At 36.5% G+C, this 14,811-nt stretch overlaps 1 non-coding gene across 1 annotated transcript; it reads left to right on the top strand.

Annotated features, from left to right (window-relative positions):
- Positions 1-329: 329 nt before the first annotated feature.
- LOC131254451 (small nucleolar RNA R71) lies at positions 330-436 on the top strand. The gene has a single exon (XR_009175563.1). It is a non-coding gene; the product is annotated as a small nucleolar RNA R71 (small nucleolar RNA).
- The last annotated feature ends 14,375 nt before the right edge of the window (positions 437-14,811 follow it).

The raw sequence follows: 14,811 nt of genomic DNA, 5'->3' as shown, positions 1-14,811 counted from the left end.
ATATGGCACATAACTCGACTTGAGTTGTTTGTGGAGGTCCATTGTTTAACATTAAAGCATCCACCTTCTTTGTCAGGGTATTATTTTTGGCATAAAGATCTAGCGTGACTCCTACCTCATATATACCCCCTTTCTTCAGTGGTTGAGGGCTTCTTTTACCTCTATTTGAATAGTCCCATTGCTGGGAGTTTTCACACAAGGTTTCAAAGAAATTCCAAGCTTCGACATCACTTTTGGTCATGAATGACCCTCCACTGGTGGCGTCAACCATGCGACGGTTTTGGGGTGTCAGACCGTCATAGAAGTATTGAACCTGTTGCCACTTTTCAAAACCATGGTGTGGACATTTAAGAAGTAAATCCTTCCATCTTTCCCAACATTCATGAAAGTGCTCACCCTCTTTTTGTGTGAAATTCGTAATTTCTCTACGAAGAGCATTAGTTTTGTGAACCGGGAAGAACTTGTTTAAGAACTTCTTAGACAGTTGGTCCCATGTAGTGATAGACCCAACTCCTAGAGAATTCAGCCATGCTTTCGCCTTATCCTTTAAAGAAAAAGGAAAGAGGCGCAAACAGATCGAATCGTCTGAAAAGTTTTGAAACTTAAAGGTGGAGCAAATGTCTAAGAATTCTTTCACATGATGATATGGATCCTCCTTATCTGAACCATAAAAGGAGGGCAACAATTGTATGACCCCAGGTTTAAGTTCAAAGTGTGTTGCCGTGGTGGCAGGCAACACTATACATGAAGGCGCATTGAATTGGACAGGAGCTGAATAATCTCTAAGAGCTTTAGTTCCATTCTCTTCCGCCATTTCAAATAGGATGTTTCTAAATCTTCTACGAAAGGTTCTTTCTATTTCAAGATCGAAAGGTGCTAGCTCTATGTTCAAAGATCTACGTCCTAGCATAAACTATGTTAGCAATATAAGAAAGAAAACTAAACTAAGATGCAACCTAAGATAAATAAAACTTAAAAATAAAAGTTATGAATTCCTAAAAATAAGAGAAAGCTATGTAAACGAGAATTGGAAGGAAGAACCCGGAAAAGGCGATGATGAATGTCTGAAGATTTGAGAGCTCCTCCTTTTGAAGACAATCTTATTTAGCAGCTCCATTCCTCAATTCCTGTAAACATAAAAAAAATAAATTGAATTTCCTAAAATAATGCTAGAAAAATCCTAAGCAACGGTTAATTTCTAAAAAAGAAAGTTTCTAATCTTAGAAATAAAAGCTAAGTTAGTTTTTAAAAAGGGAAAAAAATTTTCTAAAACTAGAAAATAGAAAGTTACTTGAAAGAAGAATCAAAATCTAAAATTAGAAAATAGGAAATTTCAAAAAAAAAAAAAGGAAAAAAAAAAGAGCCTAGAAATAGAAAATTTCTAAAAAAAAATAAAACCCTAATTCTAAAAATAGAAATTAGAAAAAAAATTTGAAAAGAGATTACCAAATTAGTACTTTTATGTCAGGTCCCTACAAAACAGGAAATAGGTTGGTTTCTAAAAAAGAAAAAATTTAACCTAAAATTAATAAGAACCTAAGACTATGAATTATGATAAGAGAGAATCCTAAATCCAATTGGACCGAAACAGTCCCCGGCAACGGCGCCAAAAACTTGATGTTATATTTAAACCAACCTGATTTAAATGATTTTAAACTCGCAAGTATATGAATCAGATGTAAATATGGTACGTATTACGAGATCGTTCCCACGAGGACTGGTTGTCACAATTCAAAATTAAAGACTCTTCTTAACTAATCCAACAAATATTTGAGATGGTAATTAAGTAAACTAAACAAAAATCAATGGAAAAATAACCAAGAATAATGATGAAAATTCAATCAAGGAGAAGACTAGGACTTTCGAATCCACCCCTAATTATCATAAACCTTGTTCTACCTATTGATTCACCCTAATTCAAATTGATGTCAAAATAAATAAAGCGCACTCTATGTCCTTGGTTGGGCACATAGAATGTATAATTCCTTAAAGCATATGGATCACATCTTTCCATCCATGGTCAGGCATGGAGAGATGTAGATTCCTGTTTCTTCCTCTATAGGAACCTATTCATGGTCAGACACAAGCGCCTAGAATAATATTCCAAACAACATCCATAACTAGACTTTGGTTAAGCTCGTAGAATGGAGAAGTATGGAGATTTCTGTTAAGCACACTAGAGAAAGAAACCAATCAAATCATATGAAATCAACATATAACAAGAGTTATTCAAATTAGGGGCTTCATCTCAGCCCTAGCTAAAAGATTAGCAATCCATGAATTCAAATAAAAAGAAAGAAAAATAAAATTGAAACAAGGAGAACATCCTTCTCTCTCTTCTTCTCTCTTCTTCTCTTTTCTTCTCTTTCTCTTCTCTGGATCTGTTCCCTGGCTCTCCCCTCCTTCTTGTCTACGTTTTGCATCTTTTCTTATAGCTGCTGGAGTGGCTGGAATGGAGAAAATCGGATTTGGAAAGCTGTTGTATGCGCAACGAAAGCCCTTTTCGTAGCAAACTTCTGTACCTGCATAAGTCCCTCATTCTTTGCACTTTATCTGTAAAATCAACGTCTCCTGGGACGTTTTTGGCTGGTCTATATGATGGACGGATCAGATCTTCCATCTGATCAAAGATGGTGGGCCACATCTGCCCGGAAGTCGGCTTTTCGCAGATGTGCATAAGCCTTCGCACGTCCGGCGCTGTGATGCTCGGTGGGCCCCACATAAGCGTTTTCGAGGAAATCCACCCCATCCATTGGATGCACGATGAAATTTCGGTCAGATATGGATGGTTTTGAACATCCATTGACGCGACCCATAGAAGAAATTACAATAAAATCAATTTTGAACATCACCGGACAGTCCACTTGTGGCCTCTGTATCTCACACGTGTGCATGTATTGGCACAAACTGTAAACATGGTTTTGTAGCTCTTGAACCCTTCTACACGATGAACGGTTTGGATCAGACGTAAGTGCTATCGGTGAGGCCCACAGCGGTCCGTAAAAATGGACTTTCCGTCCGTTACATCGCCAGAAATGAAAACTGCCGTTTTTGAAAAGAAGGAAGTTGGGTCAGCAGCGTTGACCGACTTAGGTTCGTTCGGTGCACGGGCAGTGCACATGTGCATTATGTACACACGTTATGCATATGGGGTCCACTGTGATTCTTTAGAGAAATCCAATCCATCCATCCCGTTTCTCATCTTATTTAAACCGTCTGGGTCAATTTTGAAGTATATCCAGATTGTAGGTGGGCCGAAAATTGGAGATTAATGGGCTGATCTGTCCGTTGGCCCACTTCTCGAGATATTCAATGGTTGAAATTTAATATGTACGGTTTATTTATGGCCTCCAGGCCATATATGGAGTTTCAAGCCAATTAGATGGCGGGAACCATGTGATCTTGCATTTTGGACCATTTTCGGGCCTTTTTAACGTGAACGGCTTGACTTCCTCGGATCCCTGGCATGTGAATTCTTTAGTTTTAGTTCTCTGGAGTGCGTCCCTTGCTCTGGTAACTTTGAAACATCAAATCCACGCTTGTAGTACTCTTTTTCCATCAACGCTCCTGATTTCATCCTGTAACAAAAATATAATTAAAATATTCCATTAAGCATTATCATGTACGTAAAATCATGCACTAATTAGGGTCTGATATACAATATTCGACCCTTATCATTATAGTTTAAGGTTTGGGTTATAGGTTAAGGTTTAGGTTTAGGTTTAGGTTATAGGTTATAGGTTATAAGTATAGGTTTAGGTTTAGGTTAAGGTTTAGGTTTAGGTTATAAGTATAGGTTTTGGGAATTGAGAATAGGTTTAGGTTAAGGTTATAAGTTTAGGTTAAGATTATAAGTATAGGTTTAGGTTATATGTTAAGGTTTAGGTTTAGGTTATAAGTATAGGTTTTGGGATTTGAGAATAGGTTTAGGTTAAGGTTATAAGTTTAGCTTCAGGCTATAAGTATAGGTTTAGGTTATGGGTTAAGGTTCAGGTTTAGGTTATAATTATAGGTTTTGGGATTTGAGAATAGGTTTCAGTTAAGGTTATAAGTTTAGGTTAAGGTTGTAAGTATAGGTTATAGGTTTAGGTTAAGGTTTAGGTTTAGGTTATAAGTATAGGTTTTGGGATTTGAGAATAGGTTTAGGTTAAGGTTATAAGTTTAAGTTAAGGTTATAAGTATAGGTTTAGGCTTAGGTTAAGGTTTAGGTTTAGGTTATAAGTTTAGGTTTTGGGAATTGAGAATAGGTTTAGGTTAAGGTTATAAGTATAGGTTTAGCTTATAGGTTAAGGTTTAGGTTTAGGTTATAAGTATAGGTTTTGGGATTTGAGAATAGGTTTAGGTTAAGGTTATACATATAGGTTTAGGTTATGGGTTAAGGTTTAGGTTTAGGTTATAAGTACAGGTTTTAGGATTTGAGAATAGGTTTAGGTTAAGGTTATAAGTTTAGGTTAAGGTTGTAAGTATAGGTTATAGGTTTAGGTTAAGGTTTAGGTTTAGGTTATGAGTATAGGTTTTGGGATTTTAGAATAGGTTTAGGTTAAGGTTATAAGTTTAGGTTAAGGTTACAAGTATAGGTTTAGGTTATAGGTTAAGGTTTAGGTTTAGGTTATAAGTATAGGCTTTGGGATTTGAGAATAGGTTTTGGTTAAGGTTATGAGTTTAGGTTAAGGTTATAAGTTTAGGTTATAAGTTAAGGTTAAGGTTATAGAAGTTTAGGTTTAGGTTATCGGTTATAGGTTAAGATTTAGGTTAGGTTTTAAGTTTAGGTTAAGGTTATAGGTTTAGGTTACAGGTTTAGGGATTTGAGAATACATTTAGGTTTTAGGTTTAGGTTTAGGTTATAGGTTTAGGTTAAGGTGGTTTAGGTTATAGGTTTAGGTTTAGGTTATAGGTTATAGCTTTAGGGAATTGAGAATAGGTTAAGGTTTAGGTTTAGGAAATCAGGTTCGGATTCGGGATCAGGTTTAGGTTTGGGTTTAGGTTTTAGGTTATAGGTTATAGGTTTAGGTTATAGGTTAAGGTTTGGGTTATAGGTTAAGGTTTAGGTTTAGGTTACATGTTATAGGTTATAAGTATAGGTTTAGGTTTAGGTTATAAGTATAGGTTTTGAGAATTGAGAATAGGTTTTAGGTTAAGGTTATAAGTTTAGGTTAAGGTTATAAGTATAGGTTTAGGTTATAGGTTAAGGTTTAGGTTTAGGCTATAAGTATAGGTTTTGAGATTTGAGAATATGTTTAGGTTAAGGTTATAAGTATAGGTTTAGGTTATGGGTTAAGGTTTAGGTTTAGGTTATAAGTATAGGTTTTGGGATTTGAGAATAGGTTTAGGTTAAGGTTATAAGTGTTGGTTAAGGTTATAAGTATAGGTTATAGGTTTAGGTTAAGGTTTAGGTTTAGTTTATAAGTATAGGTTTTGGGATTTGAGAATAGGTTTAGGGTAAGGTTATAAGTTTAGGTTAAGGTTATAAGTATAGGTTTAGGTTATAGGTTAAAGTTTAGGTTTAGGTTATAAGTATATTTTTTGGGATTTGATAATAGGTTTTGTTTAAGGTTATAAGTTTAGGTTAAGGTTGTAAGTATAGGTTATATAGGTTAAGGTTAAGGTTTAGGTTTAGGTTATAAGTATAGTTTTGGGATTTGAGAATAGGTTTAGGTTAAGGTTATAAGTTTAGGTTAAGGTTATACATATAAGTTTAGGTTATATATTAAGGTTTAGGTTTAGGTTATAAGTATAGGTTTTGGGATTTGAGAATAGGTTTAGGTTAAGGTTATGAGTTTAGGTTAAGGTTAAGGTTTAGGTTTAGGTTATAGAGGTTTAGGTTTAGGTTATAGGTTATAGGTTAAGGTTTAGGTTAAGGTTATAAGTTTAGGTTATTGGTTTAGGGATTTGAGAATATATTTAGGTTTTAGGTATAGGTTTAGGTTATAGGTTTAGGTTTAGGTTATAAGTTTAGGTCTAGGTTTAGGCTATAGGTTCAGGTGTAGATTTAGGGAATCAGGTTCTGTTTCGGGTTCAGATCGGGTTTAGGTATTCTCTAGTATTATCTACTACATACTAGTAGCATACAACCAATATTGGGGCACCATACCATAAGTTACAAGAATTTCATGTCCCCCTAAATAAGGTATCCTCCATTGATAACATATATATATATAGTATAAGTTCTTTATTTTCATTTACATTGGCAAATACATTCATCATCCATCCAAGAAAATTGAAACAAGTACTGTCACTTTATGAGTAACTGTTGAAAAGGAAAATCATTCATCTTATCTTACTACCGCAATTGACGGCACGTCGGACTGGCCTGGGGAACCATGTGATACATCCATCCCCAGGATGATTGTGGGAACTCCAGAAATCAGGAAATGGAAAGTGAGTGTTCAACTGCAAGTAAGGAATTCATTCCACTAAGCTGTTGAAAAGAAATGAAAGGAGGTTGTCAGCTAGACAGAGAGATCACACCTGAAAGTCCATAGGGAAGGGACATGATATTTCAATGACAGCTCACCTTGGCATTTATCTTCAAAAGAACATTTGTCAAGCATTGGTCATTGACTCTTTGAGGCACAATGCATTGAGTGACAATACCAAATTCTGGCAGGTTCTTTTTCTTCCATGGACCTTCAGAAATGGCACAAACTCATACATTTAATGTACAGTAGAACAAAAATAACAGTATTCATTACATCTGCTCCACTCTAACAGTAGGTGAAGAACGCCTCCACTATGGTCCTAATTCAATGATTTCAAAAATCAGATTATCAAATCATCTGATCACTATGGTTCTTAGACAATGCTCCATCCACAATGGAGCCCATGATTTTGACCTTACGAATTGTTGTGCATTCATGCCACTTGTACTGTGGATGTGACCATATTCTAGTACTTTGTGGCTTAGGCAATTTGGATCCTACCTTATAGTGGCTGTTTAAAAAAAACAAAAACGTGTTTTCATGAGGTTATGTTTATGCTTATGGCAATGGTATTATTGGACCACAAAATTCAAGAACTCAACAGTTTACCTAGAGCAAGGGAAAGGCCCAAAAGTATGTGCGTTGAGGTATTGAGAAAAGACTTTTGACCTACCATCTAATTGAAGTTTAAGGCCCTCAATAGAGTGGAATGGTAGAGAACAAAAAATTCATGTTGCCAACCCCAATTAGTTGGGATTAGGGTTGGAAAGCTTCCTAATACCACAAGCATGTACAAGTCAACTTATGCACATGCCACCATATAAGCCAGACGTGGTAGACAGGTGAAATATCCAAGCCATCAGGTGACCTCACCATGTAGATATTTCTGACCGAAGATAAAGGTGGTCTATTCAATAGATGTGCCATGATATTAGAAATAAGTTGATGGGTCAGAAATTTGCAATGATATTTTCACAACCATACATTTGTTCAGTTGATTATGACCCACCTGCGTAGTGGATTAACCTAGTTCTTTGGATATGGAATCTACATAGTGGTATTCTTCTCATGGATGGCTTGGATATTGCACATGTCTGCCATGCTGGCATATTTGGCGGTGTATAGACACATATGGGCTTAGCAAATCTAGTCATTTCATCAAACAGATAGCATGCCATTTCATCCAGCCATTTCATCAAACAGATAGCATGCCATTTCATCAAACAGTTAGCATGCATCAAATCTGAAAGACAGAAAAAGAGACAAAGAGAGGAAGATATCAAACCTATGCCTCAAAGATATGAGAAGGGTTTCGAATGGCGTGTGTTTCTTCAGGTAGGATCTTCACGGCTGCTGCAGTGGAGAGAGATAGAAGAGACAGCAGAGATATTGTAGAGAAAGGGAGGAGAATGAGAAAGATTGAGCGGCAAGGGAAGGCAGATTTGAGGGGGGTTTATCCTCTACAACAGCGGTAGTGAGATCGAGTTGGGATTGCGATTTGGGTAGGTGATTTGAGCAGGGGCTGCGATTTTGACAAGGGAAATGGCTATGATTTGGGGAGGACCTTCATGGCTTCATTAAAGAGAGAGGGAGGAGAATGAGATGGTGGAGATGCATTGAGAGAGAGAGGGATGAGAATGAGAGAGATGGAGCAGGTGAGGTAGGGAAAAAGGAGAATCAGGAGCAAAGATCAGTCGAGAGAGAGGGTTAGGGCATGAAGAGAGAGAGAGAGAGAGAGAGAGAGAGAGAGAGAGAGGTTTTGGATGGGTACGGCTCTGTTTTGAGCGCGGCCCATTCTGGGCATCAAATTTCTGTAATGCAGTATGGACGGTCCTGTCAGGGGCTCCATGGGGCCCACCATGATGTATGTGGTTTATTTATGCCATTCATTAATTTTACTAATATTTTTTAGTCTATGATCTTAAAATTTAGGTAGATTGAAGGCCCAAGTGGACCACACCATCTAAAATCATGTGAAGAAATGCCTAAAACATATAAAATTACTTGGTGGGGCCCACCTGAAGTTTTGATGCATATGAAACTTGGTCTGACTCCTCATCCAAGTGGGACATACATAATGGATGGGCTAGATTTATGAACCACATCTTAGTGGTCGTAACAAATGATTATGAATATTTTAATGGAGGGTAACCCCTCTCAACTTTTGTATGTGGTGTGGCCCAAAAAGTCATGGATTGACTTGATTTTTAAGCCCCAGGCCCACCATGGAATGGTGCATTTGACTAATTGGGTAGATGTTCGACACCCATCATGGTGGGCCCCACACAGCTTGACCATATGAGAAGTTCACGGTGGGGCCCAACATTAGAATTGTCGTTATCGTCCAATTTTTAGAATCCAAATGCATGAAAATAATTAAATAAAAATTTAAAAATAAATGCATTAAAAGAATCTAAGGGAGCATTTTAGGATAAGATTTGTGCCTACCCACCTTAATATATTAATAAATAAATGCATAAAAAGAATCCATATGTGACCCACCTTAATATATTAATAAATAAATGTATAAAAAGAATCCATCTGAGGTGGACCACACCATTAGAAATAGGCAAATAGCCCATGGGTTCATTAAACTAGTCAAAACTGTTTCTATGGTGGGGTTCACATGAGATTTGGATAATCCTAAAATGAACATACACTCGTTCTGTACTGTTTTTTACTTGAAAAAAAAAACATATGAATTTTTTAAGGTAAATTGGTACGATCTTGAGGTGTATAGACCCAATGTACTACCCAGCAATTTCATGTGTGTCCCACTTGGATGAGGGGTCAAACCGAGTTTCAGCCACATTCAAAACTCATGTGTTGCACATGTAGACTAATGACACTCGAAGGGGCCAATATAAGTAATGGTTGGTGAAATGGAAGAACAAGCTTTATTCTGAATGCACATAGATCACAAGCAATGGATTAAAACGATTGGATCTGAACCTCTACTACTTGTATGAAGTGTCCAACTCATCAGAGTCAAGTTCTTTCCAAATCGGGGGAAATGATATAAGCCCACAACCCACCATAGGGCCGAGCATGTACTGATTTTGAGTTATTTATTTAAAGATTTGGAGCCTAGATACCAAGAACTACAATTTACTATTTGTGGGAGATATGGGGAGATGTGATTGAACATATGGGGGATAATTTAAAGATGTGATTGAAGATTTTGAGGATTATTTCCTAAGATTTGCTTTTAATATAATTAAGCTTTTACCATCTTAGGCAGTTAAGCTTTTACCATCTAAAATCAACTATGATTGATTTGAAATCAGTTATGATTTCAAAACCTTGGGTCATTTATTCGGGTGCATCAAATCCCATGTCTGGTAATTCACATGTTTTCTCCACACTTGTTAAGCCATCAACTCTTTTGTGAATGATGATGAAATTTTATTATTTACTAAAGCCAAAAGGAATAAAGGGTAACTCAGGAAGTGACCCTCTTGCCATCTCCCAAACTTAGAGCTACAGCCAGTCACAGGATGAAGCCGAATAAAATAGACACCTAAAAATAAAACAAACACAAGAAAGACAAAACAAAAACCCACAAATTAAAGTAAAGATTGCAATAATCAGTATGAGTTTTGGATTGCAAGAATCATTCGAAGATTGCAGATCCAGTAGTATGTTCGTCTGTCCTCCCTTGTTTTCTTACTTCCAGTATCCATAATTAAGCACGTGGCCAAAAAGTAGCCACATATCGATGGATTTAAATAGGTAGGACGTTGGACCCCATATTATCATATGTGGGCTCCACTGCTTATTTATACCAATCAAATATTCATGTGCTTAACAAAACTCATTTGCTTAATCTAAGTTTGAAGAAATAGAAACAATGAAAATTCAGAACCTTACAGAAGACTACTACTATACAATCTGAGCTCTGAAATAGCTAATAACAAATAGGCTAATGAAATACTATACAATCTAGTCTAAAAAGCGTCAAGATACTACTAACAACATGTCACTCATGTTTTTTTTTTTTAATGGTTCATGAATATCTTTTTTTTAGTCTCTAATTGCAATATATTTAAATTGTCGTTAATTGCAATGCATGCTTCATAAATAAGCAGTTTATTTTTATAAAATGCAGACAAGTTTGAGAATCTTCCTTTGTTGGAGGTTGTCTAGGCCGGGCATGATAAAGTTGCAACTCTCCTTGTAAAAAATGGTGCAATTTTGAACTTGGAAGATGTCGGACTATCTTTATAAAGTTGTAACGGAGAGCAATGTCAACCTTTTGAAATGGTTGTTGAAAATGGTATTGATCCAAACTCAAAAAATTGGAATGAACGAATGCCTCTACATGTTGCAGTTGCAGAAGGTTTGCACCTTGTGGCAAATATTTTGATCAAGTTTCCTTGGATAGATTTATACCTCTACAAACAACATGTTTTCCAAGTCTCATCAATTTGATCAGACGACATGCACTAACAATGGCCCAAAGGTAGGATGTTGTTGCAATTTTACAACTAGTAAACTATATATGTTATTAGTGTCTATAGATAACAACTTTGAATTCAATTTTTGGCTTTTGTTAGTGAGTATGCTGTGACTGGAAAAGTTGCTGACATTGGAAGTCTTTTGATCATTGAAAGGTGTCCCAGATCCGAAGGATAAAAAGCCCCAACTTATCATACATGTGTGCTCTTGAAGAATTGGGATTTAACCTTGGCGGTACACCAACAATTTTAAACCAAGGCTAAAGCCCCCTTTTCTGGTGGTCGGGCGTCGGGTAGAGAAAGAGAAGAACGGGAAAGGGGGCTAGGGTTGGGTAGGGTCGAGTATATAGGGAAAAGGTTTTGTACAGTCGAGCTCATGGGAACTTCCCACGAGGTCGAGCTATGTGGGCCCCACTATGATGCGTGTCAACCATCAACACCGTGCATTTGATGGGCCCCCTTTAAATTATGGGATATCCCAAAAATCAGCCATATACGGAACTTAGGTGGGCCATACCATCTAAAATCATGTGAAGAAATGCCTAAAACGTATAAAATCACTTGGTGGGGCCCACCTGAATTTTTGATGCATATGAAACCTTTTCCCATATATATATAATAAATTATAAAATCATCTGTACTGGGTCCACCTGATATTTATATACCACTATGATGTATGTTTTATATCCACACCTTCCATCCACTTGGAGAGATCATTTTAGGGCAATATCCAAAGAACGAGTTAAATCTAAAGCTCCAAGGCCACAAAAGTTTTATATCAAGATGGTATTTTTGTTTTCCCTATTTCATGTATTTTTAAACTTTTAAACAGGTTGGATTTCAAAGAATCATTATGTTGGGCCTTAAGATATGTTCAATAGTGGGAATCACTCTCCCCGTTGTTTTCTATGGTGGGGTCCACTATAGATTTATATCTGCCTCAATCTCTTGCTCATGACTTAAAATGATATCTCAAAATGGATGGACGGTGTGGATATAACAAATACATCATAGTGGGGCCCACAGAACTTGGTGACGTCAGTCAAAGTAGGACATCCAAGAGATGCCCTACTCCTAAAGCCACTCTCCCTCTCTCTCTTTCTGTCTCTCTCGCACCTCCAGTGCGAGCGCATCCTCTCTCTACTCTCTCTTGCCGGCTCTCTCTTCCTCTCTCTCTCTCTTTAATCTCTCCACCCTGTCCCCTCTCTGTCTATCTCGCATCCTCTACCTCCTCTCTCTCTTTGTATCTCTCTTCCTCTCTCTCGTTGACTGTTGTTGAACGCCCTACCCACACACGCCCTCTCTCTCTCTCTGAAGCTCGGCTGACCATGAGGTATTTCTCTCTCTCTCTCTCTCTCAATCTCTCTTAATCTCAATACCGATTTAGGGATTTGGGGATTTAGGGATTTAGGGTTGGATGGCAAATAAACCTTACATTGGACCCTAAGAAGTTTTTAATGGTATCCATGGACCCTACAGCAGTGGGTTGATGAATTCGAACATGAAATGTATGATGGGCCTTAAATTCAAGTTTTATTTATCAACCATCTTTTTTCTGCTATAAAATATGGCATCTATCATTTATATATGTTCTACATCCCAACATTTAAAATTTAGAATTACAATGTTGATTTGGGCTGAATTTTCAATTGTCCTATCCTGAATTTAGTTTAGATTGTTTGATGATTTTGAAATTCACCTTTGAGTTGTTTCATCCTATCCTGAATTTAGTATAGATGGTGAAGCTTGATTTTTTTCTTATGTAGTAGTTTCATCATGCTACTACCTTTTGGCCTTTAATAAATGAAGCTTTATTATTCAATGTCTTGTGATGCAAGTGGAATGGAAAGATTAAGCTCCATTATTTTTTCATGATAAGAAAATGTGGCTAGCTGATTGAGAAGTGTGACATGTGAGGAACAGAGACAATATTTAGAGTTGATCTAAGAGGAAGCTGAAGGGTATCTTGGGTTACACTAAATATTAGAGTTAAATAGAAATAGAGACAAGATTTAGAGTTGATCTGACTTAGCTGAGGTGGAATGAATCTGAGTTTTTGTTAGATACCAGAAATTATAAGGACTGAGTTAGCCTGATTTGTCTGGACACATGGAGTGCTTGTTTTGTACTAACTAATTTCAAAGTGGGACAAAAATCATCAGATTCAACTAGATGTGCCATCACATTTTCACCACAGATCCTAAAAGTTGGTCAATCCAAGATGTAGGTGGGCCACACCATAGGGGAAGGTGTAAAATCATGCATAAAACCTCTGAATTCACAGTGATTTATATGATGCGACCAACTTTTGCAAGGCATGGCTGTCAAAACCTTACTATAAATGATTTCTAGGGTGTAGTTTGCCTTAATGTGTCTATTTTGTATTGACCCTATCCATCTGTGTTTTAAGATCATTTTAGGACATCATCCCAAAAATGAAGAAGATACAATTACCAGGTGGACCATAATTTAGGAAACAGAGATCATTTTGGGTCCACTAATTCTTGAAGTCAAATTCAAGCCATTTTTTATGCAAGTTATTGACTAAATGGGTTATTTCTATTATGGATTGAGGAGTTTTGGGCTATTTATTATAACCTTCCTCAGTATGTTTTGGTCCTAAATGCTAGAAGATTCTGCAATAGTATGTTTTAGTCCTAAATGCTAGGAGTTTTGGGCTTTTTTTTTCTTTTCTTTTCTTTTCTTTTTTTTTTTTGAGTTTCGCCTATAATTTTGCTTAAAGCTAATGCTTTCAATATCCATTTTTAAAAAATTGAGCTATTAGCAATCTCTCTTCATCTGTCATTTTAAATTATAAAGCTTTTAAATTTCTTTTTTGATTGTTATTTTCCCCTTATCTCAACATATATAATATTCTATTATAGTTTAGATATTTCAATATTATATTTTTACGGTTTTTTTGGGGGCAGTTTTGTTGGTTTTGGCATTTATTTGTTTCTATGATCATACTAAAAGCTATGATCTTTGGTATTGCTAAAGCTATGAAATGGTGGGAAAAGGGGCTTCAACCCAATATGAAAGAGATCGAATCTACGCAAATTCTCATCGATTCCTTGTTAAATGCAGGAAACAAACTTATTGTTATAGATTTCTTCTCTCCAGGTTGTGGAGGCTGCAAATAATTTTAGTCACAATATTTGTTGTTTAAGGTGATCATGAATGATGATCAAGTGAGCTACTTTATGATGGTTGTGGTTTAAAAGTCATAGATGATCCATCTTGGCCCATTGCATCATTGATTGATGAGCCCTATCATGGAATGGGTTGGAAGATCCTAGTTGTTGAATTAGTGGCCAAAACATTTTTAAAAAATGGAGAAAATACAACAATGACCTAGAAGAAAGGGCAGTGATTGATTTGGAAGATTTTTAAATAAACCCATCAATTGCATCATTGACTGATGAGCCCTTTCATGGAATGGGTTGGAAGATCCTAGTTGTTGAATAAGTGGCCTAAACAAAAAAAATATATATATATTTGAGAAAATACAACAATGACCTAGAAGAAAGGGCAGTGATGTTGAATATTTTTAAACAAACCCATCAATGGCAGGGGCCGTCAGTTAAATAGTCTAGATTGATGAACCATCTCCATTTTTTCCTTCTCCTTATTCTGTTTTGTAGTCTGTTGGTTTTACTGGTGCGTCTCTATTCATGATAGCCTTAACATGGGATCAAGTTACAAATAGAGATTTGGTAGAGAAGGCTACTTCAAAGGCAAGCAGACTGATGAAGAGATCCAATGCTGAGAAGTTTACAGTTAGGGAAGATGATGGAATCGGAAGGTTTGTTGAGTTGAATGATGATGCAGATTTCGGATCGAGGCAAAGCCCTTCTTCCTTTGTGAGTGAGATATCCTTAGTTATTTATTTTCTTTCTTATTTTTGCATGATTTTCCTTTTCAACTGTTAGTCA

The sequence above is a fragment of the Magnolia sinica genome, chromosome 8, assembly GCF_029962835.1.
Source record: "Magnolia sinica isolate HGM2019 chromosome 8, MsV1, whole genome shotgun sequence".
In the NCBI taxonomy this organism is placed as follows: Eukaryota; Viridiplantae; Streptophyta; class Magnoliopsida; order Magnoliales; family Magnoliaceae; genus Magnolia; species Magnolia sinica.
The sequence above is the reverse complement of the archived record's forward strand: the minus strand, read 5'-3'. Positions and strand labels throughout refer to the sequence as shown.